The sequence below is a fragment of the Miscanthus floridulus genome, chromosome 10, assembly GCF_019320115.1.
Source record: "Miscanthus floridulus cultivar M001 chromosome 10, ASM1932011v1, whole genome shotgun sequence".
Classification (NCBI taxonomy): Eukaryota; Viridiplantae; Streptophyta; class Magnoliopsida; order Poales; family Poaceae; genus Miscanthus; species Miscanthus floridulus.
This window is the reverse complement of record NC_089589.1, coordinates 57272600-57293100: the sequence shown is the minus strand read 5'-3', so window position 1 is coordinate 57293100 and position 20501 is coordinate 57272600.

Sequence of the window (20501 nt, the reverse complement as noted above, 5' to 3'; positions counted from 1 at the left end):
TGTGGGGAAGGCCCGAGGCTATCCATGGAGTTACTAGACCGGGAGCTTGGCCCGTGTGAGAGATTCCTTGCGAGGGGCTCCAACGAGGACTAGGGGGAAGCTTGCGCGCTTCTCGATACCTCGGTAAAAATACCGGAGTCATCGACGAGAGTTTGTATATCTCTACCTTTCTCTTTAGCTTCCACATTTACATTGATTGTATTACTCCTTTTTGCGGTAGACATAGCAACACACTAGCAAAACCGTAGTTGCACATTTATATAATTTATCTATTGCATAGATTTTGCTAGGGTTAGAAAAAGAGGCCATAGTTTAGAAGTAGATTTTTAAGTTGCCTAATTCACCCCCCCTCTCTTAGGAGTCACGGTCCCCTACATGATGAATTTCAGTCAAAGTATGAGTTTAAATCTCTGATAAAATTTGCACCATCATGTTAGATTTTTCCAGAGAGTAGATGAGGACCATAAAATGCTTCTGAATAAGTATAATAAATTCATTTAATGTTTTTGCTACTATGAATATGTTTATCCTCTAATTAAATTGGAACCAAGAAGAAAAAAAAGTAATTAGAGAAGTAGTCATATTTGTTTAAGTTAAACTATGGTATTGTTATTTTTCTGACCAACGTTGATGATAACAATATTATAAATTTATTCATAAGTTTTTCCCTGCATTAATTCTATTTTTCCCAACGGTGATATAGAATTAATGTAAAAGAATGTCGTATTTATGATATTGCTATTTTTCTGACCAACGTTGATAATAGCAATATTATAATTTTATTTATAAGTTTTATGCATTAGTTCTATTTCTATCCAACAGTGATGTAGAGTTAATGTAGAAGAACATTGTAGGCTTTAATTTTGACCAATGTTAAATTATGGCATGTAATTATTATGTCAAATGTTTCTCACTTTCTCTGATGTTGTTTTTAGGATACAACCTAATGATGTTTATCTCGTCCATTCCGCCTCTCAATGGAAGCAACTATAACGTATAGCGAGAGAAGCTTGAGATAGCACTTGTGATGTCCGACATTGATCTAGCGCTAACCTCTCCTTGTCCCACTGAGCCTGAGGACCCGGTTGAAAGGTCCTAATGGCTAGAGGGGGTGAATAGCCTATAAAAAATTTCGACAACAACACTAAACAAAGTGATTAGACAAATATGAGGCGAAGCGAATGTTGCGCTAGCCTACTAAAAATACAAGACACCTACCACAATTCTAGTTACTATAGTCTCTGTACACACAAAGGCTATGGCACTATACTAAGTGAGCTCTCAAAGGCTAACTAAAGAGCCTCACTAACCACTACACCCAACGCAAGCTAGCTCTCAAAACTAATTACACTAAAGAGCTTAGCTTACACACTAGGAATGTAATACAAGAGAGAATGGCGAAGATTATACCGACGTGTCGAGGTATGATCCAATCACAAGATGGAGCCAATCAATCAATCACAAGATAACCAATGAAATCCTCGGAACAATGATGATACAATGATTTTTTGCCGAGGTTCACTTGCTTGCCGGCAAGCTAGTCCTCGTTGTGGCAATTCACTCACTTGGAAGTTCACGCGCTAATTGGCATCGACCGGACACGCAGGTCAGGGCAATCGGACGCATCTAGGCTTGTATCCGGTCCTCGGATGCTCGCCACGTGTCACTGTGTTTGATGTCGTCTGCGTGATCCCAACGGCTAGTTAGCCCCGCGCCATGCAATAAGTCATGACCGGACGCGTTGCCTCGTAGAAAGGATGTGTTGGTGCCAAGTCAGCCCATGCACGCGCACCACTGCCACGCCATGACCGGACATGCCAACGGCCGACCTAACCCTCCCGCACTACATTAGGTCAACAGAACCGCGCGCGCCACCACACTACGACCGGACGCGTAGCTCAACAACAGCCATCGCGTGTCAGGTCATTTACAGAGAGGTTCTAGAGGCGCTTTTCCATGATCGGACGCGTCAGGTGCTCCTCAACCGGACGCACCACTGTGTCAGGTCCTTACTGCGCCCAGTCATTCGCATATGCCACCATACGTCACCATGACCGGACTTAGAGGCTGCGCGTCAAGTCACCTTCTGCTCCTGCGTCCAGTCAAACATCAGCGAGAGACTGAGCGCGCCACCAAATTTATAAATGACCGGACGCTAGAACGCCGAGTCCGGTCACACCAAAACCAGCGTCCGGTTATTGATTTTCAGTGACAATCACCTCCTTCACTTCTCCAACTTCTCCTCCCTTGCTCAAATGTGCCAACCACCAAGTGTATCATCTTGTGCACGTGTGTTAGCATATTTTCACAAATATTTTCAAGGGTGTTAGCACTCCACTAGATCTAAATGCATACGCAATGAGTTAGAACATCTAGTGGCACTTTGATAACCGCATTTCGATATGAGTTTCACCCCTCTTAATAGTACGGCTATCTATCCTAAATGTGATCACACTTGCTAAGTGTCTTGATCACTAAACCAAAAAGCCCCTATCAAGTTTCACCTTTGCCTTGAGCTTTTTGTTTGTCTCTTTCTTCTTTTCCAAGCTGAGCACTTGATCACCATGACCATCACAATCATCATGATCTTCACCAATTGCTCCACCACTTGGAATAGTGCTACCAATCTCATGATCACTTTGATAAACTAGGTTAGCACTTAGGGTTTCATCAATTCACCAAAACCAAACTAGAGCTTTCAATCTCCCCCTTTTTGCTAATTGATGACAACCCTTTCACAAAGATATGAGTTGAAATTCTTTTGAATCCATGTTGCTTGCCCAAGCATATTTACCATGTGTAATAGGATATGGACAAGTTTCATGAACCCTATTGGTAGCATTTGCTTCCCCTACATATGTGCTAAGAATTTGGATTGAAGCTTGCACATATGCATGAATTGGAAATGTGGGAGGGCAATGTTTACCAAATGATGCTAAGGTATAAGAGATGGACCCTTGAAGCGTGATACCAATCGGAGTGTGCCAAATATACCATCCTTAGCACCATTAGTAACTAGATATGCACAAAAAAACTAGAATACCCGGTGAGATCAACATTAGAAGCAAGGGTATAGTTTTCACAATGTAAACACAAGTCTAGTTATTCAACCTATGCATGCTAGTTTTTTATTTCATCAAACAAACCTACAACTAGCATCCACCACACAAGCATGGATATTGAATTTTAAAACTTGTGGCATGCAAGCAAACATATGAAATGCACATTCAAATGCATCAATAAATTTTATGAGCTTGCTCCCCCTACTTGTGTGCTCAACCCTACTTGTGTGCTCAAAATTTTAATTGATCCCTTTACTTTTATATATCTCCCCCTTTGTCATCTTTTCACTATCTTTGTGCATTATTTCTCCCCCTTTGTCATCAATGACCACAAAGGTTCAATTTTAGATCGGTTAAGATTATCAATGTCAATCAATGGGGTGAGGATCATTTTCCCAAAATTGGTTCAATCAAGATCACTTGTCTAAGATATTTAACTCATTTGATCCAAGGACAAGCTTCTTCACACCTCCAAATAAGGGTTATCTTGTACTATGTTGAGTTAAATACTTATAGCTCATTTTCTAGATCAAACACTAGGTTCACAGTGCTACCACTAGATCAAATCAAACATAGAAGCAATAGTGGTACCATACAAGCATTAAATTCATTTGACTTTTATTAATGAGCCTATAAGACATGAGGAATGACTAGATGCACTAAACATGTTGAAAGGATCAAGATGCCCAAGAGGGGGGGTGAATTGGACTAATTCAAAAATTCTTTGCAATAATTAAACCCTACGGTTAGCCCACTTCACCCCTTCTGCCTAGAAAGTGTTTCTAATGTTCTACCGCACAAAAAGTTTTGCACCCTAGGTTCCAATCCTACTCTAGCTTGGCAATTCTATGAATGTAAAGACAAGAATTGAATTGCTCAAAGTAAGGAGAGAAGGAGGAACATGGCGATGTTTTGTCGAGGTATCGGAGAGTCGCCACTCCCCACTAGTCCTCGTTGGAGCACCCGCACAAGGGTGTAGCTCCCCCTTGATCCGTGCAAGGATCAAGTGCTCTCTACGGGTTGATTCTTTGACACTCCATCGCGGTGAATCACCCACAACCGCTCACAACTTGAGTTGGGTCATCCACAAGTTCCGCCAGATGATCTCCAAGCTCCCAATCACCACCAAGCCATCTAGGTGATGGCGATCACCAAGAGTAACAAGCATGAACTCTCACTTGACCATGACAAGCCTAATGAGAAGGGTGGATGCACACTTTGCTACTCTCACTTTCACTAATGAGGTCTCTCTCTTAGATTCTCAAATCTCAATCACCTCACTAGGACCTTGCTCTTCTTGCCACTCTCAAGGGTGTTTCTCAGCTATTGGAATGAGCAAAAGTAATCCCTTGAGTGAATAGAGGAAGTATTTATAACCCCTCCTTCAAAACAAACTGTTATGTGCCTCTACAGGGTGACCGGACGCTCTGGTCAGTTCTCCCCGCCACCGAGCAGTTAAGTAGTGACCGAACGCTGATCAGCGTCTGGTTAGCATTGACCGAACGCGTCCGGTCATAAAAACTGCCCCCTGAAACCTTATTGATGTTGACCGAACATTGGAACCCAGCGTCCGGTCACTTTGCTGCTCAGCGTCCGGTCAGTAGCCGGAACCTGACCAGCGTCCGATCAACACTGACCGGACGCGTTCGATCAGGATTCTCCCTCTCTGGAACCATACTGGAGTTGACCGGACGTTGGCACCCAGCGTCCGGTCACATTTTGATCAGCGTCCAGTCGTATCCAGACGACTTCACATTGATCAAATGAACTGACCGGACTTTGCACCAATGTCCGATCACATCAGAACCAACGTCCGGTCAACATTTGACCCTCCATTCACTTCCAACTTGCAATCATATGTGAATGAAGTTTGCTCCAATTGATCTAAGGGCTATTTAGGAGCTACCTAGTGCTAGATTTGACAAGTGTGCACCACACCTAACCCACTAGACTCACCTAGGTCAAGCTACCCATCCATACCCCCTTAATAGTATGGCCAAAGGAAAAACAAAGTCCTAAACTACTCTAAGTGTCTCTTCAACACCAAACAACACTTAGAACTAGTCCATCCTTAACCTTGTCGTCCATCCTTTGAAAACTGAAATGTTTTCCATCGTAGGGGCATGACCACCATGATTGCCCAATCAATTGCCATTACCATGACCTAACTTAATTGCCTCTACAAAATACACGTTAGTCATAGCAATCTTGTATTTTCATTAATCACCGAAACCCAACTAGGGGCCTAGATGCTTTCAATCTCCCCCTTTTTGGTGATTGATGACAATACAACCTCAAGTATGTAAAAGAGATGAGGTTTTCAACATGCTTGGTTCATATAAGCTTTTGACAATAAGAACAAAAGAGTTAGGTAAGCTTATATGACCCAAGCCAACATGATGTACTCAATAGATATGAAATAAGCATGAGTATAAGTAATAAAGCTCATTTATATCTAAGTACAAGTAATAGGACTCATTTGTATCCTAGGACTCGTAGTGGGTGGACTCCAGCTGGCGCTCAAACTCGGCCATTCAGGCATGCTCCATCCGGAGGAAACAGGACTTGCAGCATGACATCTCCTATAGACCCTACAAAAATGAGAAGCAAGCATGCTTGAGGCAACCAACGAGAGACTAAGGGGTCAAGGACAAGTGCGGGAAACTCACATCCATGGTGTAGCGTAGGTCGACCTTGACCAACCGCTAGACGGACTTAACCCGCTCCTGGGCATCCTCAAGCTTCACCGACATCTTGGCAAGATCGGACTCCATGGTGAGTCCTCTCCCCCCAAGGATGTCCTAGAGCTGACACTCATGTGAATCCCGAAGGATGAACCAGACCTTCATTAGGTCCTCAGGATAGGGCCACACCAGGTCAGTCTCCTCTAGCCCGCTAAAGGGTCCAGCCTCCGACCGAACCACCGCTAGCTCCTGTGATAGCACCGGCGGCTCCACCTCATCAACTGCTTCATTGTTAGAGGGGATCTCCACCACCTTAGGTTGATGGGCCACTGACAGGTGTTCTAGCTCTGTCCCAGCCGCATCTTCTCCTAGCACCTCTAGAGCCGACCAGGAAGGTGAGCCGTGCAGCCCTCCACCCGGCGAGGCAGGGAGCTCGGTCTCCCTCTCCTCTTCCACCGTAGCCGGTGGAGGAGGGGCCGTAAGGGACACCTCTGACATGTCCTCCGCCGTCACCACCAAGATCGCCGCCAACACCATCGCTGCTGCTACCACCGTACTAGCGACCGACCCGGGGGGCACCACCCCTGGAAGGGAAAATCTACCGCCACCACCCTGCTATCCCCACCGCTTGCCGCGATGTGCTGCAAGGTGGGCCTCCAAACCTCCTACATAGGAGTTGGGGTGATGCTCAGCCCTATCAGCATTCGACCACTGTTGAAAAAGTACAGGTCAGTCACACTCCAAAAAAACTAACAGCAAGATCGAAAAGAAACAAAAAGGCATACCGGGATGAAAGCGGTACGACTCTAAAACCCCAACCTGACGACGACGGGCCCATAGGGCGAGGACCACTCCTAGGCCGCAACCCACACACACTCGCTTCAACCGGGGGAGCCTGGCCAACCAGCTCCTGCTCAGCCTGCGAGTCGCCACGACCTCTGGCTCAGGGCACGCTGACTGGAGCAGCTGGCGAGGCATCCTCCAGTTGCGGGTCGCACACTGGCGCTAGCCCCAACGACGCATGGGTGCGAGCTGGCTCCTTCGACCGTTGAGCTTGTCTCGACGCATCCACAATAGGTGGGGACAAGGCCAGCAATGCCAACGAAGGGCGCGGTGACCGCGTCCGCTTCGCCTCCCATTCGCTGACGGCGTCCGCGCTCACAGCACACTTCCTCAGCACGGGAACATCACCGCACCTCTCTGCCCCCTGCTCACCACCAGTAGACATAGTCGTAGGATCGCGATGCTCTGTTGAGGTCACAACAACCTCCTAGTTTTCCTCCTCCTCGAAGAAAATCATGTCATCCCCCACCTCTGTGGGGTCCTCTGACTCGAGCTCTGACTCAATGTCGCTCCTATTTTCCCTGGCCTTCATACGTCGGGCGATCTCCTTCTCCTTCTCATACTTCTGCCAAACCTCCTCGGCTTTCTTCTTCTTCTTGGCATCCACCACCTCCTTCTGGGCGGCCTATCAAGCTGCGCCCTCTGGCCCCTTCGAAAGGTGCGGCCGGGACTTGTAAGCTTCAAGTCCCTGCGAAACAAGCGACTTAAAAAAATATGAAAGCAAAGGGGAAAAGAATACGGAGTAAAGAGAGAGGAGCATACCAGTTTGGACACCACCGAAGAGTTAAGATGTCCGGGCTTTTCGTCGATGTTCTCCTTGGGCTTCAGCTATAGCACCCGGTCGAGGCAACCCCAGACCTCGTCGCTCAGCAACTCCTCCGGCAATGTGTGGTCGGGGTCCATCGGGCCATTGTACCTCCACATCGGCCATGTCCTCTCCGCCAATGGAGCAACCTGACAGCTGAAGAGGGTGTGTGTCGATGAAATATGGTCGGCAGTCTACCTAGGGGTATGCCCAAGGTAGTAGATTGTCGGCAGACATATGCGCAAGCCACAAACAAGATGGTGATGCAAGACAGACACGAGGTTTTATCTAGGTTCGGCCACCGAGAAGGCGTAATACCTACGTCCTGCGTCTGATTGTATTGTTGTATGTCAATGAGAGATGTTTTTAGAGGGGTCCCCTACCCGCCTTATATAGTCATAGATCTGGAAACTAATCCTAGCTAGTTACAATTGCCATAGGTGGCCGGATAAGGATTCCTATTCTAACCGACCAGGATCTTGCTTGATCGCCAAATCTGCCTTGACTCCTTGCGCGGGACTCCGAACAGGTTGGCCGAGCCGCACGTTGTCTTTTGGTGGACCGAACCATCTGATCTGGGCTAGCCCAAGCCTAGTCATAAGGGTATAGGGGTTAATACCCCCACAGCTAGTCCCCGAGCACCATGTATTATGCTGTGACACGCCATTTTAACCTTCTCCGAACATTGAGGCTTGAGTTCTTGACATTTCTGACCACCGTATTCAACCGGAGAAGTAGGTTGTCTGAAGAATGTGTGGTGCTCTTAAGAAAAAAGAAAAAGATTTCTGTCCTGGGAAGTGTGCCCACTTGTATTTCTAAAAAGAAATGTAAGTGCGTCTTGAAGCGTAGCGTCCTTGATCATTAGAGGCGTAGGGGTTGAAAAACAAACACATTCACCGCAAGGTGAAGTGTGCCCACTTAGTCCCCGAGCCTGGTAGTAGGTGACGTAGGCACGTGGTGCCAGGGTCCAAAAAAGAATTCCCAGTTAAGTTGAGAACCCAATCGTCGTATAGGCGATACGAGATGCACCGGCAGGTGCATCGTACCGATGTAGTCCCCGAGCTTGCTGGAAGGCAAAGTATGAGCCTTGTAGCAAGGTCTAAATAAATGTCTCTCAACTGTATGTGAGTACAAATCACATGTAGCCGAGGAGAGCGGTCTCTGAGCAGTGGTCGGGACAGTTCCCGAGCACGATAGTAATCCTAACAATCAGTCAAAGCATATGGGTCAATTAAATAAACACATTCACCGCAAGGTGAAGTGTGCCCCCTTAGTCCCCGAGCCTGGTAGTAGGTGATGCAGGCACGTGGTGCCAGGGTCTAAAAAGAATTTCCACTGGAGTTAAGAATCCAATCATCATACAATCAATACGAGATGCACCGACAGGTGCATCGTACCGATGTAGTCCCAGAGCTTGCTGGAAGACGAAATATAAGTCTTGTAGCAAGATCTAAATAAATGTCTCTCAACTGTATGTGAGTACAAATCACATGTAGCCGAGGAGAGCGGTCTTCGAGTAGTGGTCGGGACAGTCCCCAAGCAAGGTAGTGGTCAGAGCAATCCCCGAGCACGGTAGTGGTCGGAGCAGTCCCCGAGCACGGCAGTGGTCTAGGCAGTCCCCAAGCACGGTAATGGTCGGAGCAATCCCCGAGCACGATAGTGGTCGGAGTAGTCCCCGAGCACGGTAGTGGTCGGAGCAGTCCCTGAGCACGGTAGTGGTCTGGGCAGTCCCTGAGCATGAGACATGCAACGAAGAAACGAACGCCGCCTATACTATTATTTGGTGTATTGATTTATCTTCTTACTCTGTCAAGTCCAATCTGACACATCTGGTCAAAAAAGCAGATGGGTATAGCACGTCATACTGCCTTCTTGCCCTTTCAAGCAAACAGTCGCTTGGCACATGTAAGGAGGTGCGTCAGTGTGGGCCCTCTCACACTAGCAACGAAGAGGCGCGTACACTGGTAACGAAGGGGCGCGTTTATTAGCGCAGATCTCAAGGTTGTGAAAACAACCGTCTGTGGTGCGTGCGCACGTCTCCCAAGAATCTCGGGCGGACGAAACGGCGGAACTCTTGGTTATTTATAATATAGAACTGGTAAGTTACTTTTTACTGATCCCCATTATCATTCGCCGCCGCAGCCTTCTTCTTCCTCTTGCCAACCCTAATACCTTCGGGTTCATCACCAATCACCCTTCCACCATATCCACCTCCATCAGCAAGGGCAGATTCATGGTGAAGAGTGACGCCTAGAAGAAAGCCGAAGTCATGGCAAAGGAGTGGTGGAAGTCAAGAAGCAACGAGCAAACCATCGAAGACCTCGTCACCATGGGGGTACTCCATAACAAGGCACTCGTAGGATGGCGCGCGCTAGAAGGAGAAAGGTACCCCGATCCACAACCAGGTGAGATTGTGATTTTCGAAGATTTCTTCAAGCGGGGTTTTGGGGTTCCAGTGCACCCTTTCCTTTAGGGGCTCTGTTTGTATTACGAGATTGGGATTTGCAATCTGCATCCCAACTCGATTCTTCTTGTCTCCACCTTCATCCATCTTTGCGAAGCATATGGTGGCTTCCAGCCCCATTTCGACCTCTTTCGCCATCTTTTCTGTCTGCGGAAGAAAGGAAGCGGCGGCTCGAAGATAGCCGAAGGTGTGTACCTCAATCTGCATGATGGGATGAAGGCCCAATACTTGCACTACCCTTGGAACACATCGCTGGAAGATTAGTACAAGAAGTGGTTCTACATCCGTGAAGAGCCGAACACGATCACACTATGCGACGTGGGGTTCATTCCGGAGAAGAAGAACAGCTGGTCGGAGAAGCCTGAGCACTTGGAGCAGATCTCAGAACTTCTTGGGATGATCCCTTGGAAAAAACTGGATGGTCCAAGCGTGGTTGGGAACTTCATCAGCCGAAGGATCCAGCCGTGCCAGAGGAGGGTACATCCCGGCTACGAGTACCAAGGTAGTGCAGACCCAACTAGGACCAGGCAAGAGGCGCTTGACAAGATAGAAGTCAAAGCCAGGATTGGAGAGCTATTCAACTTAGCTGATCCAAATTATGTCAGGTTGAGCGACATCGAGCACGCTTTCAAGCTGGCCCGACCTCCCCCAAAGGTAAATTATGTTGCCTTGTACCCGTAGTGTTATGTTGTAATAGAAACTTAGTGTGTTATCGCCTTTGTGTTTCCCAGATTAATGGTCGTGACAGAGCAGCAGTGTTCGTGTCTCCACCCCCTGGTGTGGATTGGCCGCAAGTTGCCAGCCCAACCGCCTAGACCAGCGCTAGGATCGAAGATGTCGACTGGGCTGTGCTCGGGGTTGGGGAGGAGGCAACGGCCAGAGCTGCTGGCAAGCGGCCAGCGGCCAGCAAGCATCGTCAGGCCATCTTCCCACTATCAGATGATGAAACAGAGGATGCAGACATCTTTTGACTCATCCCTCAAAAGAGGAGAAGACAACTGGAGTCGATGGAGTAGGGTGGCTCCTCCGTGCCAGTGGGGATCGCATCACCGACCACTGCAATGCAAAGGACAAGCGGCAAAGGGGTCGAGCAGCAAGCCCCGGCGCCGGTACTAGTCGTGGAAAGAGACCTAGTGGCGCCAACAGTGCACGTGGAGCAGGCGCGGACGAAGAGACGCGCCTTCGCCACATCATTTTGTGCTTCCAAGCTGTAAGTATTTGTAACCTTGATGTAAACTTTCAATTTATAAGGAATATTGTTGTCTTTTGAACTTATCTCTGATATATTAGGTCGGCATACACCAAAAATCCCGACCAGCTAGCCGGGTGCGGCATAGCTTCGCCAGCAATGGCGGAGAGAACTGCCCAGTAGCCGGCTATGGAGGAACCTATAGAAGAAAGTCCACCGGAGCCTTAGCAGACGAGCGGCCAGACGACGGTCCCCGAGCAGCTGGTCGAGAAGAGAGCCAAGCCAAGTACAAGTGCTTCGAGCACTAACCCTACTAAGGAGGATACTTCAACGCCAAGGGGATCAGACCAAGCCGAGGAGCAGCAGCCGGAGGTGGCACAGAGCACGCTTGCCGATGCTACGGCTCATGGGAAAGCCATAGTGATCGCAGAGACTAGAAACTCCAGACAAGCGCCGCTACCTAAACAAGAGGCCGAAGAGGACAAAGTAGAAGAGGTCCTAGGCCGTCCCCAAGACAAGCGACAACATGTATTTGTGTCGTGCTGGCGGAACGACCAGTGGGTTATGCATGAGGAAATCCCAGAGGTCGAAGAGACCATGAAAGTTGAACGAGCGGCAAAACATCTGGTGATGGAAGTCCAGGTATGTTTAGCTTGACCACTTGATCCTGCTATCCAGTCGAATTGTCTGACTTAGCTTTTTTACATGCAGGACTTGATGAAGACCGCAAGGTACCGAAAAAAGTGCTTCGACCAGATTGAGGGGATCACAGCAAGCAAAAGAGAACTGGCGGCCGAGGTGGAATGCTTGCACCACCAACTTGAAGCCGCCGACCAGGAGAGGACGGAGCAAGAGGCACAGAACCAGAACCTGGTCGTCCAGCTTAGTAACAAAGAGCAGGAAAAAACAAGTAAGTTGTCATTTTATCACAGCAAGTGCATGACAAGTGTTGTTGCATTGTTGGTAGTAACAGCTGTAGTGCAGGCTTAGAAGCCAAAGTAGTCCGTCTTCAAGAGGAGAATAGCCATGTGGGCGTAGAGTGTGGTCGCCTGAAGGAAGACAACAAGAAATTGGTGCACGACCAGTCACAACTCAAGGACTGCACAACCAAGATGAAGGAGGAACTGAAAAGTAAGTGTTCTAGACCACCTTGCTCACTCTGTTGCCCGCCTTATCTTGTCATGGCGTGACATTTTAATGTCCTATGCGGTTTGCAGTTTTAAAAGTCAATGCCAAGAAGCATCTAGAAGCCATGATGAAAGATCATGACGACTGGAAGGCGCTGTAACACCTCGGGTGTTAGCCTTGCATAACTTGACTCGCATAGCATGAGCATGATCATAAAGCATTCATATACAAGCTTTGACATTTGAAACATTCGATTGAAACATGTGCAACATTCTTATTATTTCATGTTTCCATGTTTATGTGCATATGATCATGAGTGTAAACATGTAGATGATTGTGTGACCTTGCAAATAGCTTAAACATGTTTAGAATATCATCATGAACAACTTTGGTATTTAGGGCTAGGGCTAATTAGGTCATTAAGTCATAGTTTGAGTATGTATCATCATTTGAATGTAGCTTATTTGACCAAGTTTGAACTAGGTGTTAGAGACCTTGCATGGAGGAGATCACTAAAGCAAAGTTGTAGTGTTTGACATAAGGAACAACTTTTATTTTTGGGTCATTGACTGATTTAGCTTCTAACATGCTTGAATTGGTCCCACAAAAGTCAGAAGAATCAAGGTTTCAACACTTAACAAAATTTTTCTAAGTCTTGATCACTGACAGTCTGACAGCCTGACTTTGGAACAAAATAACCCGAGATTGGTTGAGAGTTTGGGTGTGAGTCCTAAACAAGAAATGAAGATGGTACATCGGTCTACAAGTTCCATTTAGATCGTTTACGCAATAGAGCTATGGGTTAGCAGTTAAACCATTGTCTAAACACGCTGTCAGGCATCACATTTCGGGTCTGAACCAACTGAATCAAATTCTTCAGTGGCCGACACCGGCAGGAACCACGCACCGCGTGGAGGTCGCGATGGCCGCGCATCGCCATTGCCCTGACCGCGTAGGCCACGACGCGCCTGAGCACGGCATTATCATGCCAGCGTCCGCCCGCTCCCTCCCGTGCTCACCATTTTCATTTCCTCGGCCTCTTTTCCTCGCCGCAGCAGCAGCCGAGCGCCTCCTCGCTCCGTCGTCGCCATAGCCTGAGCAGGCTCGCGATGAGCCATCCATTCTTCACCGCAGCAGCACCACTAGCTCCCCAGCAACCTACTACCTCCTCTCGCGTCTGCTGGTAGCGCTTGGTAAGCCACCGCATCGCGTGCGAGCTCGCCGGAGTTCCGCCGCTAGCCCCGTCTCCGTGGCCACGTCGCCACCGTCCACCCCAGGCCGCGATAGGGCGCTAGTTAGCTCCGCCGCAGCTCGGTGATGCTCAGCGTAGCATTCGATCGAGCCACCGTAGCCCCCACCGGCGTACCGCCGTTGTCCGGCTCCGCCGTGCTGCCATGAATGCCGCCACCGTACTTAGCTCCGTCAATAGACTCGGTCAAGTAGGTCACTAGGTCCAGGAAGTAGTGGGGGTCATGTCTTGAAGACGTCACCGCCGGCAGACTCGCCGGCGACGAGCTCTGGCCGCGCCAGCGCTACGCAGCGCCGCTGCCCTGTTTCGAGTCACTGACTCGTGGGGTCCCCTAACCAGCGGGTCCCACCGGTCAGCGACAGTTAGAGTGTGTGATAGTTCATTTGATCCAGTTTTTGAATTCTTTTGTGATTTTTATATATTCAGTTTGATAGCTCCAAAAATTGTGAAATAAATTTGTTAGTGTTCCTTAGGAAGTGTAGTATTTAGGAAAAATATGTTTTTAACATTTACAGTAGAAATTTCTGGAGATTTAAATAGGGATTTGAAATGTGCTTTTGAATGCATTCAAATTTGTTTATTTTATATCTAGAGTTCCTGTGCTCCAAAAATTATGAAATTTTTGTGGTAAGCTAGTCTTAGCATATATAAACACTGGTAAAAATTTGAGGACCAGTGCATGTGTAGATTTATAGTTATAGATTTTTCTTTTATGAATAGTTAATCCTTGTGTAAATTTTTATAAATTATTTATGAATCCAAAATTTATGAAAATTTTTGGAGGTAATCCTAGTACCATATGGATGCTAAGAAAAATAGGAAATCTGTTGATTGACACTTTTCAATAGGGTTTTCCATTTATGCTATTTCAAGCCTTGCTTCCTTTCCATTTTTGTATAGAATGTTCTACTTGGCAAAATGGCATGAAACTTTTACAGTAGTCCTTTGATAGCATTTGTAAGGCACTGTAAATTTTTGAGAATTTATGAAGTACATCTGATATATGTTTATTATTTAACCTAAATATCTTAGTAAAATAATACAGGCATTTAAATAAATAGTTTGGGCTTCACCATTATATTATCTTAAATGTATTTGGCATTCTTAAACTGTTGGTAGATTTTATGTTGTCAAATTTTGAATGATTACATGAAGTAGAAGTATTGTTACTTTGTATTGCATATTGAATAGTTTCTGGACAGGTTCTGGAGTTTGATGAGTTGCATGTTGAAAATGATGTGTACTGTAAAAATGGTTAATAACAAAGTTGTAGAGAATTTGATAAGCTTTCCAGAAAGTCCAGGATCACTGTATTTGGATTAGTAGAACTCCAGTTATGAGTGAAACGAGTAGCTACTATTTTGTGGCATAATTGATGCATTGTGGAAGTAGATGATTAAATAATCGAGAAGAGATATGCACCTACTCAATAAACATGATGCACTTGTTAACATATATGCATTCGTAATACTTATGCCATACTCATGCATCTAGGATCAGAGAAAGAGATAACATTGCTGGAATTCGAAGAAGCAGAGGAAGGGGACTAGCAGGAGAATCTGCAAGCCGCAGCTCCCGCAGGCGTGGAGCAGAACCCTGAAGAGCTTCCGGAGTGTCCTGACCACCGCCCTACTTCCTTTCTGCGAGGCAAGCCTCGGAGCATTATAAGTCTCCCCATAATTTACAAATATTTACTTAAGTACTTATGATTGATGCATTAGGTTATAAGAGTTGAATGTAACCACTTGATGCATATAAATTCCTTGTCCAGATATTACACCTTTAACCGGTATAGGTCAAGGATAGAATATATGCTTAGCCATGCTTAGACCGGTAGAAGTCAGGTGATGTCCTGTCACCTGTGAGATGTAGGTGGATACCGGAGCACGGTTGGCTATATCTGCTACCGTGGAACAGAACCATGGGGTAAAAGAAAATCGAGACCGGACAGGAAGTCGATAGAGAAGCCACAAGACATGGAGGTCTTGGGTGTGGATTTATCCCCGTCTGTGTTGATTAAGGACCGTACCGTTGTTGGCGCTTCTGACAAGATTGAACGCATGCCTCTCACTTAGCTGGCCGGATAACTCGTTCCGACCGCAAAGCCGAGTAATTCAACTCAGGCCGGGACCCGTTCTGTTGTGCGCTCCTTCCAGGGAACGATCAGACTGAGCCCAAGGGCAGGCTTGGCTTGAGCATCCTAGCATCTGGTGTTCCAGATTGTGCGGCACGGTACGGACCCACGAAATGTGTACCTGAGTTGTACCAAAGGTGACCTAAGGCTATCGTGGCTGGTAGACCTAGGTTTGTGTTAGGAATAAATTCCCAGCTGGTTGAAATCAATTCGAATCACCGTCTCTCCCGGATAGTGAGAAACTTGGCTAGTCCCAACATCGTAGCAACTGTGTTATGAAACATGATGGTTCGGATGAATATGGAATTACAATACCTGCTATGGTTACTATTGTATGCTTCTAAATGATATACCACATGTTTGGCACAGGATAGTTGCTAATCTAGAAATGGATAGTTATAATTAACCTGGTAAAGAAATTGTAACTGTACCCTGATTCAATTGCTTTTACGCAAAAATGTTGTCAAGTTACGTCCACTTATACAGCCTTGCATACTCCTTGGAGTCATTTATTTCTGGTTCATGACGGGTAAGTCTAGCTGAGTACCTTCTCGTACTCAGGGTTTATTTTCCCATTGTTGTAGATGGCACTGTGTATCATGGTTATTGCAAGAGTTGCTTCTATCCCGCTGTGGATGAGGAGTAAGCCTTGGGTAGGCTTCTTTATTAATTCCTATCTTTGCTTTTGTGGACCGTGATCCTACTTGGCACTGTATCAAACTATGTTGGAAACTTTATTTTCGAACTTAATTGCTTCTGCTTTATCTATCAAACTCGGTTTGTAATAACTTTTATTCGTACTCTGATGATGAAATGTATCTATGAACTTTATGTAATATGTGGCATGTATGTTGAATCCTGTACGATCTTGGCTGTTGTAAATCGTTTATCGAGACCCATCGTGGTACTCGACGGACTACCGGGTTTATATGGGTTCAAGTATGACAGTGCGACCGCTTGCGGGCTACCATTGTACTTATACTCTTATAAATTGGTCGGTTCTGCGACAGCTGGTATCAGAGCAAGATTCAACATTAATTGTCACAAGTGTATTTAAAACAAAAGTTTTTGTTTTCCAAAAACCCTTCTCTAGCAACTAATAGTTATATAATAGGTATTTGAAATCTAAAGTGTGCCAATGATCACTTTCCTTATGCCCAAATTAAGGACTATTAGGTGGCTATTTAAGTACTAACATGGGGGTTTTTACTTCGTCGTCCATACGGCGTGCTATTGTATGGATACCATTCAGTTGAGTGGTAATGTATGGATCAAATGCCTCTACGCCAAGGTAAGATGATGAGTGTATGACCGCAAGATGTGAGCGTGCGGTCGGGGAGAGTTAGCTTTGGTACGGCTATGTATGCATGCCTGCATGCGTATATGGTACGTATTTAATTGTGGGTTTAAATTATTGTCGGGTAGATTGATACGGAGGTATATGTATGGATATACATATATGGAAGTATTTACAATTATATTCTGCATATTTCATTATGGGTTCACGGCTGAGATGAAATTTTATGCAGGTACACTAACAACGAAACGTGTAGCTCGACTAGTTACGCTATTTATGAGAGAACGTATGTATGCCACCGCGTCTACCGTTAGAAACAAATTTTTCCTAAGTTTGTGAGGACGTACGGAACAAGCATGCATCATGATAATTACCATTCACATAATTACATTGTTCCTCCCCTTATAAAATTCTTACTCGATTATGTAACTCTTATCCATTATGGCATTGTCTCACCAAGTGGTACATGTTAATGGTGCAGATGGCACGCACCAAGCAGACTGCTCGCAAGTCCATCGGAGGCAGAGCTCCTAGCCGTCAGCTTGCTCCACGTACCCATCAACGTCATATGTTTCTTGGAGAGCTTGGGATGCCTACACTCTTGTGGAGAGTGCTCAGCTATGTAGGCTATCCTGATGGAATGGAACCCCGCTACTTCTGGGCGAATGAGCAGTTGGGAGAAGGTCTCTTAGTTACTGTGGAGGCCGTTGTTCGTCCCCGAGGTGACAATTCTGAGTGGATAGGTTGGTGTTATGAGTCAACTGGTAGGACTGCTGAAGAAGCAGCTGGCAGAGCAGCCTTTGGGATCCTGAGGGATATCATGGATTGTTTTCCTCAGTAGCTGACAGCCGCTTTGGTTGGAGTCTTTCCGAGGGGTAACCCCTCCACTGACTCATGGCAGCAGGCAAGAGGAAGATCTTTGGAGATTAGTGCAGTAGAAGGACAGAACAGTGATAACCCTTCCATGAGCGCCATGTTCGCAGTGATGAGAGTGTTAGATGGAGTAGAAGGTAGCCTCAGACGTGTGTCTGGTGCTCTTGGTCATGCCCGCGAGGACCGACGTCAGCTTCAGAGGGAGCACGACGCCGAGATTGAGAGGCTCACTGTAGAGATGACTCGGTTAACACACCAAAGGAATGCAGCCTAGTCCAGGGAAGATGTTCTGAGAGCTCGGTAGTTCGAGCTGGGGCAGCAGCTGGCCCATGCGGAAGAATACAACGATAATCTACATGAAGAGGTTCATCTACTGAACAACCAGCTCCACCCTTATGTCCCACCTAGAGCCGCAGAGATGGATCTAGAAGAGGACGAGGAAGAAGAAGAAGTAGAGCTTGAAGAAGAAGTGGAGCCTGAGGAAGGAGATGATCCTACGTCTGACCTTGATAGTGATCATGATGAGGATTAGATCGCTTAGTACTTAGTGGAAGGTCTAATGTATCACCTTTATTCATGTAATGGACCTGTAGTTCGAATTTGGCATTAGTAACCCGACTATCATGTAATGTTGATTAATCGCACGTTTGGTTGAACATCAATGCAATTCCAGTCCTTTGTCGGTAATCACGATTTAAATTTGCATGCGTTATGAGCGCGATGAGTGGTCAATTTGGGGATGTCATGTTGCGAGAATGAATTGTTATGCCTCTGTTTTTATTGTGATTTTGAGAATTTTCTCCAGTAATTTCAGTTTGGCATGAGTACCTAATTCATCTGCAATCTCTTGACATCAACCAATAATCGCTTATTGTGGCAACTTCGTAGATGACGCGCACCCGTGCTGGAGCTGGTGGCAGCCAGGATGGCAACCATGACGACTTGCCACCCCCACCGCCGCCGTCTGCTCAAGAGTTCTTTACCCAGTTCTTGGGGAGCCAAAGGACAATGGAGGAAGCTTTGCGCCTTATCGCGCAAAACACTGCTCGTGGCCACCCACATCAACCAGGGGCCAAGCCAAATCAGCACAGTACATTCAAGGAGTTTCTAGATACGAAGCCTCCAATCTTCAAGGTGGCTGAGGAACCACTGCAGGCTTATGAGTGGCTGAATACCATTGAGCAGAAATTTCGTCTGCTGAGGGTCACAGAACATCTAAAAGCTGAGTATGCTTCTCATCAATTGCAAGGACCAGCAGGGATCTGGTGGACACATTTTCTGTCATCTTTGCCTGCTAACGCGCGAGTGACCTAGGAACAGTTCAAGCTAGCTTTTAGGGGACACCATATTCCCCCAGGCCTGATGCGCATGAAAGCAGCCGAATTTATGAGGCTCACTTAAGGAACAAAGTCACTCACAGAATATATGCACGCATTCAACAACTTGTCAAGATATGCTCCAAGTTTCGTGGATACTGAAGAGAAAAAGATAGAGAGTTTCAAGCGAGGTCTGGGTACTAAACTGATGAAGACTATGGCAAATTCTAGGTGTGCCACGTACAATGAGTTTATTAGTGATGCCTTGACCCAAGAAAACCACAACAACATGCATGCAGTTGCTAAGGGTCACAAGAGGGCATATGAGGCCGGTGCATCCGGATCCTTCCAGTCAAAAGCGCCTATCACAGCTAGGCCACAATTCCATCCAACTGCACCCAAGTTTAGGCCTCCACCACCGAAAGCTTAGAATAATAGGCCACAGAAACCATTCCGTAAGGCGTTTACTATTGCCTTACCAAAAGGAAATGGTAGTCAGGACAGCTCCACTAGATTCAGAAGTAATCAACAATGTTTCAACTGCAACCAACTGGGTCATTGGTCCAAGGAATGCCCCCACCCCAAGAAGAATAGCAACCAGAATTAGAACAATCAAAGACAGGCGAATGCCAAGGCACGTTAGGGACAAGTGCATTATACCGCTGTGGAGGAAGTGCCCGCCGGAGAAGTTGTCACGGCTGGTATGTTTCTCGTCAATAAGCATCCCGCTGTTGTTTTATTTGATTCGGGAGCTTCTCATTCATTTATGAGTCAAGCATTTGCATCTAGACATGATCAAGAAATAATTGAAGTAAGCAAAGGGGGTTTAAACATAAGTTCAGCAGGCGGAACTGTTACTACCAAAAAGATAGTCAAAAATGTACTCATCTCTATACAAGGGAGGGAGTACACAACAGATTTGATAATATTGCCGGGGTTATCGATAAGTGTAATCTTAGGCATGAATTGGATGAAGGATCATGGTGTTCTTATTGACACTAGCACCCATACTATTATGTTGAGAGAACCCATGGGAGGGAATGCTTTTCTAGTACCACTCTCCCGCGATTTCGAACCCCAACATTTAGCCTGTGCTATCCAAACCACCACAATATGTGATATCCCCGTGGTTTGTGAGTTTCCGGATGTATTTCTAGAAGAATTACCCGGTCTACCACCGGATAGGGAAGTGGAATTTAAGATTGAATTAGTGCTAGGTACGGCACCCATATCCAGAAGGCCCTATAGAATGCCACCCAATGAGTTAGCGGAACTTAAGGTTCAATTGCAAGATCTATTGGACAAGGGTCTTATCCAACCTAGCTCATCTCCGTGGGGATGTCCAGCCTTGTTTGTGAAAAAGAAGGACAAGTCACTGAGAATGTGTGTAGATTATAGACCACTCAATGCTGTGACCATCAAGAACAAATATCCGTTGCCCCGCATCGACATCTTGT